This window comes from Equus quagga, chromosome 2 (genome assembly GCF_021613505.1).
Source record: "Equus quagga isolate Etosha38 chromosome 2, UCLA_HA_Equagga_1.0, whole genome shotgun sequence".
NCBI classification, from domain to species: domain Eukaryota; kingdom Metazoa; phylum Chordata; class Mammalia; order Perissodactyla; family Equidae; genus Equus; species Equus quagga.
This window is the reverse complement of record NC_060268.1, coordinates 36,766,728-36,789,453: the sequence shown is the minus strand read 5'-3', so window position 1 is coordinate 36,789,453 and position 22,726 is coordinate 36,766,728. Positions and strand designations below refer to the sequence as shown.

The 22,726-nt window shown below is 40.0% G+C and overlaps 1 long non-coding RNA gene across 1 annotated transcript in view; it reads left to right on the top strand.

Moving 5' to 3' along the window:
- The window catches only part of LOC124232027 (uncharacterized), a 99,287-nt gene extending 81,207 nt beyond the window's left edge, over nucleotides 1–18,080 (top strand). The window contains exons 2-3 of the long non-coding RNA XR_006886750.1: nucleotides 16,883–17,173; nucleotides 17,304–18,080. This is a non-coding gene — a long non-coding RNA (uncharacterized LOC124232027). The remainder of the gene's footprint in view (nucleotides 1–16,882; nucleotides 17,174–17,303) is intronic.
- Nucleotides 18,081–22,726: the final 4,646 nt, after the last annotated feature.

Genomic DNA, 22,726 nt, shown 5'->3' with positions numbered 1-22,726 from the left:
TGTGTTTGAGAGAGACAGAAAGACAGAGAGAGTATGTTTTGCTTTCAGTGTCTCAAAAGGTTTAACTTGGTTATTCAGGAATGATCTCAATTTTGTTTTGCACATATTTTGCTCTGAATTTTATCCAGAAATTTAAGCCTGGATTAATTCTTCTGTGGTTAAACCTGTTTTAATTCTAGCAACCTCAGTTTATGTATACTTTAAGAAGAAAGGTCTAGTAAATTCAGTATTCAATATTTAGGTCTATTTTCCAGTTCTGTCCTTGTACGTGACACAGTATTTCCAATGGACTGGCATTTTGCTTGGTGGCCTTTGAAACATGTGAGCAGGACATTGAAATGAGGACCAGCAGAAGTTCTGTCTTTCCTGTTTACTGAGCTTGCTTTCCAGGACTCCTTCCTGACAGCATACCCCAATCCTTGGAACTTGCCAGTAAACACTCAAACTAAAACAATGTTCCCACTCACGAAGGTTTCTGGACTTCTCTCCACTTACCATTTAGCCACGTGGCAGAATCCGGTACACAGAATATCAAAGTCTAGGGGACTGGATAGATCGTAGCCCTGCTCCTTACCAGCTCTGAAACTTTGAGAAACTGGAGAAATTTAAAATCCATACTTCGGATTAACAAAAGTTTGAAGACCCAATGTGGTGATTGCTTGCTTAATCTCCTCATTTTTACCAGAGACTAAAGGAATTAAGTAGAATTCATAATCTATTGAACTCAAGGTCATACTAAAAGAAAAATTGAATTCCAGGAGCCTCATACAAGAGCTCAGTTAGTAGGGATGACTTACTTTAACTGTATGTGAAACACTGAAAGTTGACCCCAGACTTTAAGATGGTATGAATATGGTCCTGGAAGGCGCAGTCCCTCCTATGGTCTTAGAATCCCTTCCTTTGCCTTGAAACAGGATCAGATCTCAGCCATCTCAACCAGATGCATATCAAAAAGCTCTCGGGAACACTCTCCTACAGAATCCATCATGATGTTCTCCCTTTCTCTGTTGGAAAGTTGTTCTCCATTCAATTCCCCTTATCCTGATCCTCCTTCCACCCCTTTAGAAATTAAATATATTTCCTCTTGTTCAGCTATATGAGATATAACAGAGATATGAGAAAGGTCCATATCCTTTATTCAAGAAACCATTCTTCCATTTATGACACGATGTTGATGTTCATTCTATTTAAATAGAATGATGACATTCTATTTAAAATTCCGTAAAAAGATATGGGCATGTATGTATGGTGATGGGTGGCAATTAGACTTTGGGTGGTGAACACAAAGAAGTCTACACAGATATCAAAATGTAATTGCGTATACCTGAAACTTATATAATGTTATACACCAAAGTCACCTTAATAAAAATAAATTTTAAAAAATATGTAGTGATCGACCATTAAAGCTAAATCATCTTAAAAAAACAAGTGAGTATTTGAAACCTACTGGTGAGAGTAAAGGAGTTAACAGAAGGGTTTGTTATATTTAGTTTTAAAGAAAATGCTATTTGCCAGTAAATGTTACTCAAATGCCTCTTAGTAGGAACAAAATAAGGAGTAATAGTAGGTGTCTTTGCTTTGTTGCTTTTTAAAAACTTATTTATTTGTTTAATTCAGTGATGAGTGAACTGACTTTGGGAATGACTCTATCAGGGGAGTAGGAAGGCCTTGAGTTTGTTTAGGTAAAAGAAAGTGTTCAATTTTTCCTTTTCCTCTTATGCTCAACTTAGCTCCTGGGACACAGTAGGCCTGTACAGTGTTGTCGAGTGAAGAAATGTGGAAAATCACAAAAATGATTCCTCAAATGAATACATCTGTAGATGGAAGCTTGTGTGGACAGTGGCAGAAAGGCGAAATCTTGATAAGGATTCCTAGTAAGTTAGAAAGAAGCGTCTCAATCAGGCCTGGAAATGAGGCCATGGATAGACAAAATGGCTATTCATATTAGAAGAAGACCCATCTTGGATTTTGCCCTAAAGATTTTCACAGGAAGGGTCTTTATATATGTTTCATAAAACTATTTGAGTTTAGTTATTTTAATAATGTAGCCTTTGTGATGCTACTTAATTAAAATACAGTAAATGGAAAATATATTCATTTTTAGTTCAGCTAATCACATTATTGATTTGTGCAGTGGCAAATATGCTAATTATAGCCAATTTTATTATAATGCAACATATGTGTTCCTATATCATCATGTAAAATTGCACAGTAAGAACCACAGGGCTTATGGGAGAAATAGGGTTGGGGGACAACACTATCCATCATTTGCACATAAAAAAGACAGGAACCTAATAAAAATGGTAATACAGTTTTATACATGTTGATGTTTAAGAAATACATAAATGCTAAAATAAGCATAGCACTTTACCACCAAAAAGACTCAAGTTTGCTTGTGGAAGTGGGTGTCAGAAAGGTTGCAGTTGATGAATTATTGTTATGTGGTGGAAGGAGGAAGATACTGAAATTGGACCCAAAGTTGTAAAAATGGATGTGGATGGATGTGGTTTATCACACACATGGTGTGTGCAAGTGTGTATTTTGTGTATTCCTACACTGCTCAGTTCAGCTCTGTGCATGTAGCAAACTTGAAATTTGTACTATGCTCAAATTGTTCCCGGATATCAATTATGTTAGGACAAATGCACAGTTTCAAAGCAAATGTGTACGACAGAACCAACTGTATACGCAAGCAACTAAGGATGACCATAGCTTACACATTTTTGAGTCCTTATTACGTGCCAAGCTTTCGACATGTATCAATGTGTTAAATTCTATTAACTACCCTGTGAAATAGGTACTATTACTCCTGGTGTGTGGATGAGGACGCTGAGTCACAGAGAGGTGACATCACTTGCCCAAGTTCACAGAACTAAGAGGGAAGACTCCAGCTCCTGCTCGTTTAACCCTCTGCTCTTCTTCCCTCTCTGCTAAAAGGAAAGTGTCTACCTTTGAATATTAAGCCTCAACTTTAAAGAGCAGCAAAAACTGCCAGGCTTTCCTGACATATCATTCGCTGTTTGGAGTTCATAGCAAAATGGAGGAACTCCTTCAAACCAGTGGGACATTCATTGAATACGACCTAAAGGGCTTGAAGATGAAGGAACTGTTTATAAACTATTTAAGAAGAATCTCACTCATCAACTCACCTTGGGTTTCATTCTTCTCCACTTCCTAGGAGGGATTTTCATGATGTGATAATGGAAAGCAGTGGGCAGGGGAAAGGCAAATAAATGATGACACAATGGTACATACCTGAACTCGGCTTGGGGTGGATCTATATTTGGTGAGATTAAGTCCTATTATATTTTCATGCTTAACAGTTACAGAATTGAAACTTGTCCCTCAGGACAGGAATTTGCCATTTATGTTCCAACATTCCTTGTCTCCTGAACAAAACCGCTAACCTGATGTCATCTAATCCCCTTCTTTTTACATTTTCCCTCTTAGCTCGATATTGTCTCCTCTCTTCCCTGGTCACTCTACCATACTGTAATGGAGGTCATTTTTGTTTTGTGTGGTTCCCTCGTCCCACTGAACTTTTTTTCATTTTTGACTGGTGAAGGGTGATGGTGGTAGGAAGTTGCATGCAGAGAAGAGTGGAGAAGCCAGAACACTTTAGGCTTTGAGATAATTATACATAAGTGGTCCCTTCTCTCTTATTCTTACTGTTAAAAATGTATCTTTCTTTGCAACTTATGGAAATCTCAAATTATTTAAAAATTACAAAAAGTGAATTTCAATTTTATACACTAAATGTTCATTTCTTTAAAAAAGTAAAAGTTCTTGTGTGCAACAGAATTGATAACAATTACCCAAGCTCAGTGGTTCTCAACTCTGGTTGCATGTTGGGATCAACACTTGGGGCGAGTTTTTAAATTACTTAAGAAACAACAGCCCCTTCTCCTTCCCTTCTCCCCCCAAAAGAACAGGAAGCTCAAATGAGTTGGCCAAGGCAAAGATTTCCATCTTTATTACTATACGAGGACTGTGCTGGATAGCATAGTTATTCATTCATTCATCCATTCATTATTATTTCTGTACCCATCAAGTGCCAGACATGGGAGAGGAATAACGTGGTGATATGCTCCAGAGTTGGAAGACCCAGAGATCTGAAGAATATGTAGGACTTAGTTAGGTAAAGGGAGATGCGCCAAAGGGGATGTTACAGGAGAAGTAATTTGGGCCAAGGGAAAAACCCTGTGTCAGGAAGGACGTGGAGACTTCAGAAGGTGAAGTCTTGGGTTGAGTAACTGACAGAGCCTGCTCTCCGGTGACCTTCTCATCTAATCTTGGGTAGCCTGAGCGTCCGTCCACCTCAATGGATATTGTACCATCACTCATCCCCCAGTGCTTTTCTGAGCACTCATCTGCTAACAGCCGCTCTCTCTTCACCGACTTCACCTCAGCCTTCTTCTCTACCGCTCTGTCAATATTTGGTTTTCTCTGTGGTCATTTATTGTGCAGCAGCATCTTTTCCTCAATTATTCAAGAAAGCTTGGTCAATCTGAGGCAGGGAAGAAGAGAATGAGGTTACTGAAGGCTCTCAATATTTGGACTCTGGTCTTGGTTTTGCTAGAAGTAACTCCAGCATCTCCGGCAAGTCCTTTCTCTTTCTGGGCTTCAATGTCCTCACCTATAGCATGAGAGAGTAGGCCAAGAGATCTCCAGGGCTCCTTCAGACTGAAAACTGACCTTCTAAAGAAGCTCTTCAAGCCAAAAGCCTTCATTCTGAGATTCCAGACTGGCTATTTGCATAGTTAAGTTGTTCTTTTCTAATAGCCATTGTTAGGACATAATACTAGTTGAGAAATATACATTTTAAGGCAGATAAATTCGGCCAAACTTGGGATGCCCTATTTCTATGTAATAGTATAAATATGAATGTTATAGTCAAGTGGCCCAAACTTCAGTTTACCACCATAGATCCAGATGCTACATTTATCAAAGTTAGATAAAAATTTCCTCAGACATACAGTATAGGAACATGAAATCTTAATGTGTGATGATATGGTGAGCTCTGATGTCACCAGGAAGGATCCAGTCACTCAAAATGATAATAATAAGGTTACATTAATAAGTAATTTATTTAACTTAAATGAAAAAACCCTGAAAATACCAAATGTTGATATTTCTCAGGCACTATCCTGGGAATGTAAATTGGAACCCCCATTTTGGAAAGCTATTGGACAGTATCCCTTAAAGCTAAATATCCATATACCCTATAAGCCAGCAATTCCACTTCCAGTGTACACCCAACAGGAATGAGTACATATGTTTACTAAAAGAAATGTACTAGAATCTGTATAATTGAGAGTAGAGCAAAATTGGAAACTCCTCAAATGCCCATCAACAGTGGAAATGATAAATAAAATACTGCCAATTCATACAATAGAGTTCACATGGCAATGGGAAGGAAGAACCTATAACAGCACACAAAAAATGTGGATGAAATTCACAAACACAATGCTGAGCAAGAAAGCCACACACAAAAGGGCATATATCATATGACCCCATTTACAGACATACAAAGACAATCAAAACGAATCTATCAAGTGCCTGTTAGAAGTTAAAATGGTGGTTACCCTTTGGTGGCTTGGTGACCATTAGGGAGCATGACAAGGGGCTTTGGGGTAAGATTCAGCTGCTTGAACTATGTGCTGGTTACACTGGTGTGCTTAGTTTGTGAAAATGTATCAAGCTACACACTTACGATTATGTGACTTTCTGTAGTACATTTTATCTCAAAATAACAACATTTTCAGGAAGTTTTGCCATTCATCAGTTCATTTGATCCATATAATAATTCCAGGAGATAAAAAGGGCAGGTTACTTTTCTTCCATTTTGTGAAGAAAAAACAAACTCAAAGTTTGGTCCTCAGTCTCAGGACTAATTAGTGGTAGAGTCAGGTTTGATACGTTAATCTCCTGGCCTGTGGGAGACAGCCCCTGTGGGAGCAACTTGCACAGTGCTTGATGCATGGTAGGTGCTCAATAAATGTCATTTGAAGCTGGATTGTAGACTGGTGCCCTTCCACTCCCACAAGGCCATCGTCTTGCTCTGGGAGTGACCATTTGCTCTGGTGGTCTGATGTCACTGATAAAGTAAGTACATTCTCTCCTCAGAGAGGAATGGAGATGAGCCCTGAGTCAAATGTACCCAGAAGCTGCCAAAATACCTGTGGAGAATTGCATAACTTTGTCCCTCTAGGGCTTAGAAAAGAATGAGTCAGAGACTCAGGTCTCAGAGTCGGTGCCTAGGAAAACAGGAAGAAGGTTAACTTAGGCAGAAATCCATGTATATGACCTTGGATAAATCATTGAACTTTGTGAGGGGCAACAGTTTGAAAGACAAATTTGGTACTCCCTACTTAGGACCATGTGGTCCTTGTGTGGTTAAACTTTTGAGACCCGTGAATTTTATGCTCTCCCATTCGTAGAATCAGATTCTCGTTATTTTCAAGGGCATCTGACTGTTTTTCAAACTTGACAGCTCCCTTGATGTTGAGATTAAATTTTGCTTTACTTAATTTATAATTTAAATGTGGATATGCCCAATTTTCTGCCTGTCATTGTAGTTCAAATGCACCAACAAGTTACATAGAGTAACCAGAGGGCCTATTCAACTTGTTGATTATATTTCTTCCAAAAATGTAAAACAGGACTTTCCTTGTCAACATAAAATTCCAGTTATTTATGATGTGGCTAAAGAGAAGATAAGCAGTCCCGGAAATGGAATCTGTTATTGCTCGGATAACAAAAACTCAGGACCTTCTTTGGAAAAAATGGAGAATGATAAAATGCTTTGACTTAGGGTTCAGCTGTGATGTCAAGGTCAGCCAATGAGCACAGAGGGAATCTGAGAAAAATAGAGAGATAAACAGAAGCAGATGTTTGGAAAATATTCTTGAATATTGCTAGTGAAGTTGTCTGGTTAGCAATCAAAATTTCAGGGTTATATCTATCAGCCTAGTAGGTTTATAATGGAAACTGTTTAAATTGGTGTTCAAGAACCTCGTTAGAACTGTGGTCAACTGCACTTTACCATGAAGTGGCGTTTTCCAAATTATGCTGCAAATTTTGTATCTGAGGTGCTTTTGAGCTGAAGTCCTTGTCAGGGTACTCCTCAAGGAGGTCAGCTACCATGGGACTCCTATTAACTCAAGATCTTTATTTCGAATTATATAGGAGAGAAATCTGATGGGAAGGGGAGAGAAGTAAAGGGAAAAATTTTGGCTTCTGAATGGTCAGCATCTGTGTTCTCAAAAGCAAGTTTCTTTTTACCTTTAGTTGTTTCTAAGGGCAGGAAGTAGAAAAGTTCTGTCTTATACTTAGGGTTACCAAAAGCTGTCATTTGAAGTTTGAATAGCCTAACAGAGGAAATAGATCACTAATAACTGAGCCAAAAGGAGTGTAGTGGACGGCTTAGAGATAGGACCCTTGGAGGCACTCAAATGGAAGGCTGGTCAAGGGGTAATCATAGTGGCCAAGAAGAGTTTTTGATTCCAGGCCAAGATTCAGGATATTTGAAAGAGAAAATGACCCAGATTAGTGAGAAGGGTTTGAAACTATAATATTGACACTTACTTGACCGTGTGCTCCAAAAAAATCATTATCTGCTTTACTGATGCATTTTCAAAAGTGCTACATTCCATAACATAAAAAGAGGAGAAACCATGATTTTTACTATCTTGGTACACAGCCTTGACTTAATTCAGTTGAATTCCTGCCTCAGTGCTAGCTGTATGGCCTTGAGCAAATCACTTGGCCCCTCTAAGCCTCACTTTATTCATCTGTCAAATGGAGAAATAGTAGTGTCTACTTCATGGGTTGGTTTTGAGGCTTCCATGAGATGGTGAATGTAAATTGTTTATTTCAGAGCCTAATTTATACAAAAAGAGCACTGAGGGGCTGGCATGGTGGCACAGTGGTTAAGTTCACATGCTCCACTTTGGCGGCCCAGGATTTGAGGGTTCAGATCCTGGGCATGGACCTAAACACTCCCCATCAAGGATGCTGTGGCAGCATCCCACAGACAAAATAGAGGTATATTGGCACAGATATTAGCTCAGGGACAATCTTCCTCACCAAAAATAAGGAGAGTATTAAATACTTTTGTCAATGGTGGTGATGATGATGACCTTGAATATACTCATATTGAGGGAGTCTTTCTTTCTTACTTTCCTTTTTTCTCTCCTGTACCTTGATTTCATTTCTACCTCACTTTTTAAAAAGATTTGAAGTGGCTTAAAAAGTTGCAAATAATAAATACAATTTTATTTTGTCTATTTTGTTTATACTATGCTTCACTTAAAGGTAAAATTGAAACAAAATTGTGAGGGTTAAGGTTGTCTTCAAGGTTATTTTAAAGTATATTTATATACTTTATATAATAGTACAAGGTATAATTAAGGCTGTTTTAAAAATAAAAAGAAGTAGAGTTAAAAAATTTACAAGAGATGGAGCCAGAATAAAAATAGCAAAGATGTGCACTAGTCAGTCCATGCCAATCAAAGTCTTAATGGAAAATAGATGACTCATTCAAAATAGGGGAATTTGAGGAAAGTTTATTTACAAAGATGGGCTTGCAGGTGAACCTTAAGGGATAATTTACTCTTACGCCCTAATGGTTTGAGAAGAGTAGGAGGTCACTGGAACCGGAAGAAAGAGTTTGTAGGGCAGGCTGCCTGGGGAGGTCCTCAAAAGGACCAGAGACCTCTGTTGAGGGCCATTGCCAGCCTGAGGTGACCTCATGGGGACAGAACTGGGGAAAGAGTATCCTGAGTTCACTCTCCTTCCTCCCTCCCATATCCTGCTGGCTCTTCCCATTGACTGAAGAGAATTGGAAGCCAAAGGGAATGAGAGCCATTGAGGTCATCCACAAAAGCCCATTTATCTTCAGGAGTAGAAAGAGGTTGGAGAAATGTGGGGAGTGAACATGTGAGGCAGAGAGAACCACAATGTTGCTAAAGGACATTGAAATATTAACTAGAATCCAAAGCAAAAGATGGAATAAAATCAGATACAAAATCTGTACTATCAACCAACAATAAAAAACCATGTCCTTCCATCAAGAGCCTTTCTAGACAATTCCAATTTTAAGTGATAGTCTGCAAAATTGTCCAACTTGCTAATACTTATCTGCTATATGAGATTGTTGAATAAACGTCAATTAAATTTGGGAAGCATCTAGGAAAAATAATAATTTTTGTTTTAGAAGTTGGCCCAATGTGTTCTTTCCAAAAATAAACAAAATAAACGATCTGTAAAGGCCACTCTTAGATTGTGACAATAAAATGCTTTCATTTTTTGTCAAGGAGACTTTTTTTCCCCCTGAGGAAGATTTGCACTGTGCTAGCATCTGCTGCTGATCTTTCTCTTTTTGTATGTGAGCTGCCACAATAGCATGGCCACTGACAGATGACTGGTGTAGATCCACGCCTGGGAACCGAACCTGGATTGCCAAAGCAGAACATGCTCAACTCAAGCACTAGACCACCGGGCCTGGCCCAAAGAGATTTTTTTAAAATTCTCTGTCATGAGTGGTGGGATGACAGGCCCTGACAGCCACTGGCAAGCACAGAGCATCCCAAACCTGAGCGCAGACAACTCCATGCTCACTGTGTCAAAGGTTGGGTGACAGCTTGTCAGCCTGGAACATGTAATTACCCTTAATGAGTCCTCTGTGTGAGGTGTCATCTGCAAAAACAGTAATAGCCCAGGGTCATTGTTGGCCCTTTTTGTGTTCTTGGCACTAAAATCTTCTTGGGCTATTGACAGTGTGTATCCTTCCCACCCTGAGGCATGTAGAACCTGGGTGACCACCTTTCTCACAACCTTCCTTAGAATTTTACAAAACAATTTGACTTAGTTAATAGACTAACAGTGTGCTTGGTGGTGAAGACGCTGTTAACAGCCTTAACAGGCCTGTGGGGGTCTACTCAAGTGCCAGGTTGCCTTTTGGGAATCTCTCTGCTCCTTCACACCTGGAACATGCCTTCAGTGACAGGAAATATTTGGAGACAAGTTATAGAAAGAGATCTGTCATGCTTAATCCAAAACACTACCTCTGATGCCACCACTATAGGTCCAGACATTCCTTCATGACTCTCTGCCTGGCCTTGTACAGCCCGGGGGATGCCTTGGGAATAGGACACTGCCTCCTTTATGATGCTTAGCAAAGCCCGCTTGGGGAGCTAAAGCTCCGTAGAACCCCTTAAATCCATATGCTGGGACCTCCCTAACCCTAGGGTGAATAAGAATGGTTGCAATATGACAAAAACTTGTAAATATCCCACCCGTTTCCTCCTGGAAGACCCTAAACCCATGTCAGATGGAGGAACATACCTTGGGCTCAGTGCAAGCCCTAGACAGGAAGCACTGCCACCAACCTGGAGGGTAGGATTCCAGAAACTTCACCTGAAACTGCTATCAGGTGGAGGACACCTTGATTCTGTGACAGTTGGAGACTGGGTTTCCTCAGTGGCATGAACACAGTTTAGAGCTGGGCACATCTGGGTTTGAAGCCCTCCTCTGCCACTTCAGAGGAGCAGGGTTTTAGGCAAGCTTCTTCATTTCTCTAAGCTTCAGTTTCCCATATGAACTGGAGATAATAATACCTACCATACTGGGTTGCTGAGGTGATTAAGTGTGAACTCCTACAGAGAGGATGGGGACAAATGGGCTCCCTAGTCATGCCTCACTATGAAGAGAATCTCCTGGATGCTTGTGGTGTCTTTCTCTAGGTGACCAAATAGCTGTCACCTGTGTGGTCTCTTTGAGCTCACAGGAGTCCTGTGAGGGGTTACGAGTAGCTCTGGACACCATTATGTAAGAAAGAAAAAGTACGATACCGGGAAACTCTGACTGTTTCCGAACATCACGCCATCAGACGGAACCAGCACTGGTTGTTCTGCCCAGTACTTTATCCAGAAAACTTTGCCAAATCCTATTTTGTAAACACTCTTAATAATGTCTGAATAGGAGAGTTTCAGGTGAGACACTGGGAAGAAGAGCGGTTCTACACGAGACTAGCCACCTAGGGGAAGTTAGAGAATCTTCTCTGAGGCTGAAGGTTGTAGGAGATGCTAGTCACACAAATGTACTCCTGCTGGAAAAATAAAACTTCTACTGCCACACCATTAATCTAACTAAAATGATGTAATCAATTTTACTGTTAAAGTCATCAACTATGAATTATTACTGAGTCAACAGCATTATGAAATACTATGAGGACATTAAAAACAATGAGGCAGATCTATCCACATGTCCTGAGATACAGAGGGATATCTGTGAAATATTGTTTACTGAAAAAGCTCAGAGCACTATGTATAATGTGATTGCATTTTTGAAACAACAGTAATGTATGCAATTTACAGAGTGTGCACACTGCGTGAGATCTGTAACGCTGCACATCAAGCTATGACTGAGTTAATCCCTGAGAGTGTTTGGGAGGGGAAGTAGGTAAAAAGCTTCAAATTTTTTTATTCATTTGTCTCATTTACATTTTCACCATGAAAAGGTATTACTTTTTAAAAATTACAGAATATCAAAAATTGGGAAAAAGAGAAAACCATATTTAGTCCATATATTTTTAGATAGATATTTATTGAATACGAATTTGGTGAAGTCTATAATCATTTCCCTACAAAATATTATTATTATTAGGTGATGAGCAGAGAAGAGCATCTTACAAATTAGAATTTTGAGACCCTGAGAGGTTAAGTCATTTCCCCAAGGTCAGATGGTAAGTCGTGCTAGGACAACACTCTTGTGACTTGACTTTTTATTTATTCTTTTACCAAAGATTATTCAAGTCCCCTCTGTGTGCTGGGTGCCCTGTTCTCTCTACTATACCACACGCACTGCAATTTGCAAATAAAGATGTGAAAATATAGGAGCACCACATAAGTCAGTGCCTGAAAATGCTACTAAAAATTCCTAACCCATAGATCACTCTTAGGTGCAGATTCCTTTTGTTTACTTTCACCCTGTGCCTTTCTAATACTTAATAAGCTAGGGCAGACTTTAGGTACTAAACCGAAGTTTCGGCTTGCTTTTCTGAAGAATGGACTTGCTGGTTTCAACTTTAGCTGTTCTTCCCTTTATCATTCACTTAAAGAGAAGGCCATTGAGTGGTTTTTAGTTCATCTTCCACTTTAAAAAATAATCAAATGTCCACGCAATCCTTTGTTTCTCTCTTCCACAGCAGACCATTTTTCCTTCATTTTTGTACAGAAGGAGAGGAAAGCATGGGGCTTAAAGGATAAGCCAATCATAAATCAGACTGGAGGAGTTTATAAATTCATCCCCAAAGGAAAATTGTTTTGCCATAATGCCTTAAATTACTTACTTTTTGTGGTCTGGCTTTGCAAACAGAAATCTGAGTCCATGGATGTGCTTGAAGTGAAACAACAAGAAACTGCAAGCAAGGGAGCTGTAGGTGCTGGCTGGCGAGGCATGCGCCGTGGGGACTGCATGGAGAACCCTCTCCACTGATGAAAGGCAATTCAGGCAAATACAGTTCCCAGGCTCCTGCTGCAGAAGGGTAGGGGGTAGAGGATGAAGTATTCCAAAGCAATGGAGGAGAGGAGACATGGGTCCTAAGGACTGGTTGTTTACACGTTCATTCTTTCATTCTCTATATATTTATTGAATATTTGTAGGTACTACCTGTGATACAAGTGTAAAGACAATTAAACAGAGTTCTTGCCTTTCTGGAACAATATTCCAGGGTGAAGATGGGGCAAAAAAGCAATTAAAAATTAATTACAGATTGTGATAAATGTTAAGCATGAAATAAACAGTGTTATGATGATTATCAACAACCGTGGGTTGAAGGTAGAAACGTATACAGAGGTCAAGAAAAATCTGAAAGATAAAAATGATAAGCCCCTGCCAGACGTCATTCCAATTCCTGGTATGAAGTGGACACAGCCCCTCCCCTCCTCTGCCAGACTGTAATACTGGTGTCTTCTAAAGACTGAGTGTAAGATGCCTAAGAGACTTGTTTCTCCAAAGCCATGTAATCAACTCCTGCGACTTGTCAGCTAATTTTGTGGTGTGATGTGCTCACAGAAAGCTTTCTTTTGCTGAGGAAAGGCAATTTCCTACTTCTTTCCCTGGACCCTTCTCCTCCCTTCTAAACTATCGCCACTTCAAGTCCAGCCTCTCCACAGAGCAGTAAGACGAGTTCCGTCTGTGGTGACCGCTGTGCAGTGGTAAGGACTGGGAGAGCAGCAGGAGGCTGCTGGGTCTGTGCCTTTGTCTAGTGGCCTTGTGCTCAGGGAGGAAATGATGGGCTTAAATGACAACAGGAAGGATTGAGTTTCAGAAGAAAGGAAGCCCTCATGGCTGCAAAGAATCACAGGGACACACGATCATTGGCAGTATAGAGCTCCATTCCTAAATTTTTGAAACAGTGAGCTCTCTGGAGTTGTTTCGGTACAGTCCTACCTTGAGGCAGGGAACAATCCCCAGCAGACTTCAGGTGTCCCTTCAAGTCCCAGGAAGCTATAACATGATGTCTTTTTTTTTTTTCTCTTCTTAACATATTATTATATTTAAAAGCTTTCCATTAGATACATCCAACAATGCAAAAAACAGTGTATATTTGGAATTCGTTCCAAGAGTCTTTTCTTGGACCAACTATTTAATTGCATGAGCTTTTCCAGATGTGAGGCTCACTCTATGGGAAATAACAAAGAATTTTTGAATTAAGTAAATTATCCTGCCTTTATGCCATTTTTTTTCCTGCATGGTTATGTATTATAAGCAGACTGTTGAGGTTAATCATCAGAATTTGTAAGAAAATGCACTTTCAGAATTGTTTTGCTTAACAAAAATCAAATTTCTTAAGGAAAAAGTAACCAGCTGTTTCACATTTATAACAAGATCGGGGTTAAATATTTAAGATCTCTGTATTGAGTCAGTGAGAATGAGGTAACCAGAAATCTTAACAGTGAATATTAGCCCAAAAGCTATGATAAGTAGAAAACACTTTGAAGTAAATTATAAATCTTAAATTTACAAAAAGATCTTGACTACTATTAGGTTTTCAAGGTCTATCAGGTTTTATCAAAAATTCTGCTTCAGACAAATTTCAACTATTGACTGCTAACTTACTTGATCTTTTTGGCCTGATGTGATGCTAATACCATTAAATTCAGATTTGAAATATTGACATTTTTCTGACCTAAGTGATGACAATCTTATATTATAGTCCATTCAAATGAAATGAGTGTTTGGAGCTCTTTCTGTGTAAATTGTCTGGACAACTGCTCTAAGGTGATCCACAGAGGCATCTCGCCTCTTTACCAAGGGCATCTGCTTCCCTTCGACTTAGTCTGGAAGGCTTTCCATGACACAGGAGGCAGTAGCCTCTTCAGCAAATCCTGTTCTATGAGAAGGCCTGAGTCCTGGGACAAAGTCTTAGACTCCTATCTCTCAGGGAAAGGGGGAATTTAGTCTGCTATTGCCAAGAAACACGAACAGATGGTCCTTCTGGAGCTGATGCCTCACAGTCTCCTTCGTCCTTCACACTGGGTTCTGAGAACTGCTGGAGAGTTGGAGAAAACATTTGCTCTGCTCCTATTCCACCAGGAACACTGCTTAGCCAGGGCTGTACCCACAGTTCTGAAATTTACCTTTCCCTGGCATAGGGAGCCAAGCGCTGGCAGAAATCAGAAGCAGGCCTGCTGGGCATCAGTTCTAGGTATTTTTGCCACAAGCGTTTTTGCCACAAACATTTTCATGGCATAATCTATTGGCCGTAAGGTAATTGTGCCGTAAAAGATAAAATAACTGGTTGACAGTTTGGTTTCAACTAGAAAATATGGTGATAAAACTTATGGGAAATGTGAAATAAGAGAGTGTAAAGTCAGGTTGCATACTATACTGGAAAATAATAACATATCAGTTTGCAAATCCCCTGGTGAACAGTCATTCCTCACTGGTCAAAACCAAAAGTGTACCAAGCTATGGTAAATATAAAAGAGGCGGCTAGTCATTCCCGATATCTTGAGAGCGTTTATTATCGATTCTTTAGCTAGTGTAGATACAGCTTATTCTCTAATGCTGTCTTTACCAGATTTATCACGCAATATTAGAAGTTGGAGGCAGAAGAAGGATCAAGCTCCTCTTTGTGTCCCTGTGCTGTCCTATTGACAGGGGAGAACATGATGTGGACAGAATTTTGGTACTTGGCATGCAATCTCGCTTAGATGACTTCGTGAAACATAAGGACTTGCATGTGATGGAATATTTGTACTACGTTTCATTATGTCCTTTTTAATATTCTTCTTTTATTTGTCATTATTTTATCTTTTATGACAAAATGGCCTTATGGCCAATTAGTTATGCAGTGAAAATGCTTTCAGCAAAGATGTCTTGTGGCCAAGATGCTTACGGTAAATATACCAGACGCGATGGGGCCATCGGCACACAGACTCCAGGTGCGGAACATCTTCATCCTCTTTGACGTTTTCTCTAGTGTTTGCCTGGAGACCTGTATCTGGACATTACGCTCCTGTGCATTGAAATAAGGAATAGAAAACAAAAGGAAGAAGTGGCATCCTTGGTAAAAATGGTTAAAAGAAATGCAAGTTTGGCGTATCGATAAGTTGTCTGCAACCTAAAGAGTTTGAGATTTAAACAGAGCTCCTGGATTGGAGCTACTCCACGAAAAAGATATCCTTATTTTCACACATTTCTGTAGCTTCCCCAGTTTTCCAGCCCAGTGAAGATAAACACATTGGTGTGTTGGTTAGTTCAGGAAAAATAAAAATCTTTATGAGCCTTTATTTTTACATTTAAAATGAAAATAACTTTATTCAATTTTGTGAAAAAAAATATTCTTATAATCCAGATTACTAACAATGAATGTGAAAACTTGCTTGAGAAAACAGCTATTGCTCCTTATTTACTAATGCATTAACAGTTGGGTGGGTTTAAAGAGAAGCAGTGTCAAGGTCGCTTTCTCGGCCTCGCTCCTTGTGGCTGGAAGAGGCGCAGGCCGCTGAAGGCATACAGGTTGCTCATTGCCATACTGGCCTTTGCTCTTGCTTTTTTGATTTACTCTTCACCTCTCCTGCCAAGGAGAACTTGCAGTCAAGCTATTCACTTCACTTCTCAGGGGCTCAGTTTCCTCCTCATAAAAAATTCTGGAGTCCGTTTCATCTGCAACATTCAGTGGTTTCACGGTTTAAAAAGAAAATTGAAGTCATAATGGTCATCATTAGGACGAGCTGCCTCAACTGTTGTTTACTCAGAGCTTCTTTGGACCCAGACAAGGCCCATCTGATGAGGCCAGGAGGGGATTAACCGAGGGAAAGTCAGAGAAGAGAGGCTGCCAAAGACCTGCCCAAGGTCAGAGCTTGGACTCTGATGGCCACCTAACCTTGCCAAGACTCATCACGCTGCCTGGAAGACAAGACCACTCCCATCCTCCTCCCCCTGCCTGCCCTCCCCCGACCCCAATCCACAGCTTGCCTTAATTAGGATATTGAGATAGTTAAGGAGAAAATATATTTTAAATATCCAGCTTTTCATAGAGCCTTGGCTCTACATATGCATGAATGAGGTAATGTTAGTTCTTTGTTTATATTTTGAGAAGGCAGATAATGACCAGTGAAACGTATAAGTGAGGTGGGAGGAGGTGAAGAGAGATTTTCAATTTTGGAGATGAAGAGAGAGAGCTCTGAAAGAGAAAGTAAGAGAAGATGGTAATTTGGGACTATAGATAAAGTTACATTTTAGGATTGGACTTAATTAGTGAGAACCTCAAACTGATTGTTTAAGATGAGTGTAAAAGGAACAATTGTAGTTCTATACATATATTCAGCCAGCATCCATTGAGACATTACTATATGTTTTTTTTTGCTAGGTGCTTGGAAGTTAAGGACAAAATTTCAGCCCTCAAAGAACCCCATGTAATGGAGGAGACGGATGAACAAACGAGTGACAGGGAAGTGGGAGAAGCTAGCACAGAATGCTGGGGGAGGAGAAGGTTGACTCCCAGCTCTGATCAAGTCTTAAAGCATGAAGACTTCTACCAGAAACTTGGAGAGGACATTCCAAGCAGAGGGAACAGCAAGTGCAAAGAAGAGGGTTCGGCGTGGGTGTTGGAGAAGGCATTCAGGATACTGCAGGCACTTCTGTGCTTCTGAAACCAATGGTACACATGAGGAAGTGAAGAGTTATGCAGTCACAGGGGTAGACAAGGTCCTGGTTATGGGAGCTATGCCAGGCTAATGAATTGGGCCTTTTTTGGTAGGGTTAGGGTTTTATGATTATATGTTTCTTAGGCAGATCACACTGACTCTGCTGGTGCTGGTTTGACTGAATAACTTGACCTTCTGGGACATCTCTACCATATGAGCAGCTCTGAGGCTTGTAGCTGTGCTGAGAAACAGGTAAAGTGAAGTGCCCAAGGGCCTAACATTCATCCCTCATGTCTGCACATCTACATCCTCAAACATAAGGACAAATAAGATGATTCTGGAAAAAAATAATGAATAGAAAATACTTCTTTTACACCAGGACCGCACACTCATGCTTTGCCATTGATCATCCACTAGGCATCAGTAACGGAAGCATGATTTCTATGCCTTTATGCCATTGCAATAGAATCATACTTCTTCCTTTCTTTTCTTTGTAACTATGGACAAATGACATGACCTTGTTACACTCATATAATGGGCATAACTCATAGAAACTCACCCAGTGTGGGAAACTGAGATTAAAGTCCTCGCTCCAACGTGAATTGGGGAAACCACAAGAGTCAACATAGCTCATGCCTGCTCAGTTGGCAGAACCATGTTCAAATGGCCTTTCACGTGCTCTCCCGCCTCTGCTTGTTGGCAAGTTAAAAAATGCCTCGGATGAATCAGCTGACTTTTCACTATAGCTATTAACATTGGCTAGGCAATTCCTTTGAGAAGCCTAGGTCTGACATTTTCACATGTCAGTTTGATAAGGTGTTAGGTGAAAACTTGGGAACTTCTCTGCTCAGTTGGAATAAACATGTGTTATGAAGTGAATTACTAGAGAAGAAAATCATTTTTTTTTTTTTAAAGATTTTATTTTTTCCTTTTTCTCCCCAACGCCCCCCGGTACATAGTTGTGTATTCTTTGTTGTGGGTTCTTCTAGTTGTGGCATGTGGGACGCTGCCTCAGCGTGGTCTGATGAGCAGTGCCATGTCCGCGCCCAGGATTCGAACCAACGAAACACTGGGCCGCCTGCAGCGGAGCGCGCGAACTTAACCACTCGGCCACGGGGCCAGCCCCGAGAAGAAAATCATCTTAACAAGAGTTTTGTTGTTTCAAGTATTGCTTCTCCAATTAATGAAGGGAAGGCCCTCATCACCCCCTTATGATCTTGTTCAGCTCTTGTTATCTGAAAAGCTATTTATCAAAACGACACTTAAACACAACTTTCAAAATTGCTTACCTACTGTCATTGACTGGCCTTGGTTGCTGAGAGAGTCACTAAATGTACTCTTTAGTGACAACAATCATAGACTTGAGGTTAATGACTCCTTTCCTTACCAACAATAGATAGTCTTTGCAATGACCAAAACTAAGGAGTCACCACAATGCTTTTTTAAAAAAATTTTCACTTGATGTCATCATTTCCTTTATTGATAGCACATTGCTCTTAATGTAGTGAAAACATGCAAAGGTGGACTGTTCTGAACACAGTTAAAATCAGGAATTGGATTAGGTGTGGACTGAGCCCATTATTTCGTTGTAAGAAAACTATTAGGTGCTTAAGTTAATTTCCAATTTACTGTTTCTCAAAGGGTTTTTCACAGACCCTTGGATTTCCCAAGATTCTTCTGCATAAGAATGCTTACATACTGTTTACCTTTTTGTCTCCGTTGACATTTCCACTGACTGCAAAAGCAATGATGGGTAAAACTGCTGGTGTGGGAGCAGAATTCCAGGCAGTGGTACCAAACCATCCTGGCAGTCATTGTATTCTTCATCTCCAGATGCTTGCAGTAAAAAATAATGCTGGTTTCACATAAAGTTGTCTTGACATTGCTAGGAGAAATGATTCATTTTTATCAAAGCTTGATCTTTGCGTACATGTTTTTTTACTATTGTGTGTGACAAAATCAAGTACAGCATAAAGCACTCTGCTGCATATGGCAGTATGGTGTTCGTCTAAAAACAAAAGCATGTGTGAACTGATTTGAGTTCAAGCTAAACTAGACATGTTTCTAATGGTGCACCATTTTTATTGAAAGAATGACGAATTATAGTTATTCAGACATTGGTATTTGGCAGACATTTTCTTAAAATTAACAAAGTCAACCTGTCACTTCAAGGAAAACAACTGTGGAATTTGTTGCCAATGATAGAATTTAAATGTTCAAGTAAAATTAGATTTTTGAAAACTTACGTCTGTCACTGGGAGCTTGACAGCTTCCCAGTATTAAAAGCCTTTTTTGATAAGGTTGGTGGTGATATCAGTGAAGGTGATTTTTTGATATGGTATGATGAAATGTGTCAAAGTTTGGAAAATCTGCACAACTCAGTGAATGGATATTTTCCAAATGACCGATGTTGGTCAATCATGCCGGAGGAAAAGCTCCATTCAAAGTGCAAAAACCCCCAGGAATTGTGGTGTAACAGAGCATGGAAGGTTCATTGGGTAGGGTTTCATATTCCATATTGCAACTGATCTTTATGAAACTACTTCTTGTCAAGTTGTTGTGTCATGATTATCTGAAAAAGGCATTAAAACACTCCTCCCTTTTCCAACTATGTATCTGTATGAGGCAGGATTTTAGTCATTTGTTTCAACAAGAACAACATATTACAATGGATTAAATATAGATTAAATATTAAATAGATTAAATGTCAGATTAAATTGATATGAAAATCCAGCCGTCTTTTAAGAGTTTTTTTGAAAATATGGCTATTTTCACAAAATATGTTAATTATGTTGATGTATAATGAGTTTATTATTTGAAAATAACAATAAATATGTTTTAATTTTTAAGTTTAAACTTCTAGTATGGCAAATATTCACAGATGTAACCCACACAAACAAAAATTCTTTGATGTCTCAATAATTTTTAAGAGTGTAAAGGGGCCCTGAGTCCAAAAAATTTGAGAAGCGTGGTTTTACTTTAAGAACTAGTTAGAATAAAATCTTACCGCAGCTATTATCATTAACCTAATAGGACTAACTTGTATTGAGCTGAAATTAGAGGCACTCTACTGATTGACCATGTCATATGTAACCAATTTTTTCCAGCTGGTCACATGACATCTGTTCACTGGAATGTGGGTAATCATCATTTGGGGGACAATTATTGGAAGGAGAGAATAAAACAATCTGATAGTTAAGACTGCCCTTAGTTGAGGGGCCAGCCGGTTGTGTACTGGTGAAGTTTGTTTGCTCTGCTTTGACAGCCTGGAGTTTGTAGGTTCGGATCCTGGGTGCAGATCTATATGCTATTCATCAAGCCTTGCTGTGGCAGTGTCCCACATACAAAATAGAGGAAGATTGGCACAGATGTTAGCTCGGGTCAATCTTCCTCACCAAAAAGAAGAGAAAAGAAAAGAAAAGATTGCACTTACTTGAAACAGACATTTAAACATTATTTAAGGCATTTTTTTGCAATCTTGACTTCCTTTAATTCTATAATGAATGACTGAAACTTTGCTGTGGAAGTGCAAGTAGTTGCTAATTTGATATTAAAAATTTTAAAGACCAAAGGTATGTTCTTGCTTCAACCCTCATTCTGCATTTCTGATCATGACTTTCCTCTACTTAGACATATGGATTGTCTCCATGTCCACAGAGAAAAGCAGGTCTAAGCTCCTTCTTGTGCATTCAAGACCTTTGCAATTGGGCCGGACTCCTCACCAGCCTTACCTGCTACTTTTCTTCTCTCCCTCATCCATCTCCCATCACTCACTCTGTACCCCAGCCATGCTAAACTTTCTTTCAACACACCCTTCCCTCACATGTCTTGGGGGTTTTGAATTCTCTATTTCCTTTTCTAGAATGCTTTTATTCCTCCTTTCTTCCATCTAGCAAAACTCTCACTCATCCCTCAAGATCAAGGGTGTGTTTACTTCCAGTGAGAAGCCATTTTTTCATTTATTCATTCAACAAATGGGAGATGCTAGGCAATGGTGAACTGAATCATATGTGATCCCTACTTTCATGTAAATAATCACACAAATGAAAAATGGCACTTGTGATGAGTGCTCCTATAGGAGAGATGCAGGATGCTGTGAGAGTCTGTAATGGGAGGATTTGTCCTGATCAGGGATGTCAGGGAAGGCTCCCGTGAGGAAGAAACACTTGATCTGAGCACTGAATAATGATACAGATCAAAAGAGAAGAGGGAAGGAAAGTGCCCTATGTGGGCTAAGGCTTTGTGGCAAGAGGGAGCACATGGATAATAGGGCTGGAAGAGGAGTGCTGTGAGGGAACGGAGGGAGGGACAGCAGAGCACACTTGAATTTAGAGATAAGCTAGAACCCAAAGCAGGCAGGACCCTGTGAGCATGTGAATGAGTTTTGTCTTTGACCTAAGAAATTTATGAAACCGTTAAAAACTAGAGGGATGATGGAGTCTCAGATTTGCATTTTGCAAAGCTCACTGTGGCTGCTGTAGGGGCAGAGGCTGAAGAGGGGCCAGAGTGGCTGTAGGGAGATCAGCAATGAGGGTGGCATCACAGTCTAACAGCACACTGGGGGTGGCTTGGATTAAGAAGTTGAAGGTAAGTGGGTGGATTTAAGTGATGGTTAAGCAGTGGAACTGAAAGGACATGGTGATAGATTGGAAATGTGGGGGAAGAGAGAGGCAAGTGTTAAGGATGATGCGTGGGATACTAGCTTGTGCAACTGAATGCAAAAAGGGCCATCCTCTGAACGAGGAGAGCCCTGAAGGAGGACCCAGCTTAGAAAGGAGCTCCTGACTCCTCCAGGAAGAGATAGTGACTGTTATGGCCCAATCTCACACCTCTGCGACAGCTCTCTCATTTTGTACAGACATTTGTCAATTTTTTTTTTTGATGTTGCTCTTCCTACAATGGAGGCATCCACTGTTGAGTGAACCTTGATGGGAGACAGAGCACAACCTCCCAGTAAAGAAAACAGAGTAGACCAGATGCAATTTCTGCCCAACCCTGACATCTGGGTCTCAGAGAGGTAAGCCGGGCTGTGGCAACAATTAGTTTCCATATAGGATTTTGAATTTGGAGCAAGTGGAAAAAAAATGAATTTGTAGATGATTTCACTACAGCAGTGTTCAGTCATGGCTGTCGGAGAGACCAGTTGGGGTGGCAGTGGTGTCAGGGCAGCATTCTAATCAGGCCATTTCTGCAGCATAAACTTGGCTATGAACCCTGCTTCTCAACCTCTCTTGGTGCCTGCCCATCTGAATCTGCTTCCATGGCCTTTGGATTGAGAATAAGTTGATGATAATAATACTTAACATCTCCTGAATGTTTAATATGAAACAGGCTCCACTCCAATTAGTTCACATATATTCAATATTTAGTTAATTATATAGTTCACATATGTTCAATCCTTAAAAGTGATACATACTTCTATAGCCCTCATTTGACAAATGAGAGTCTAATGCATAGAGCGGTTAAGTAACTGTCATACAGGTCCTACAGCAAGTGATTGATGAAGACAGAATGGAGACCTTAGAGCCTGGCTCCAGAGCCAGGCTTCTTATTAAAGATGGATTCTG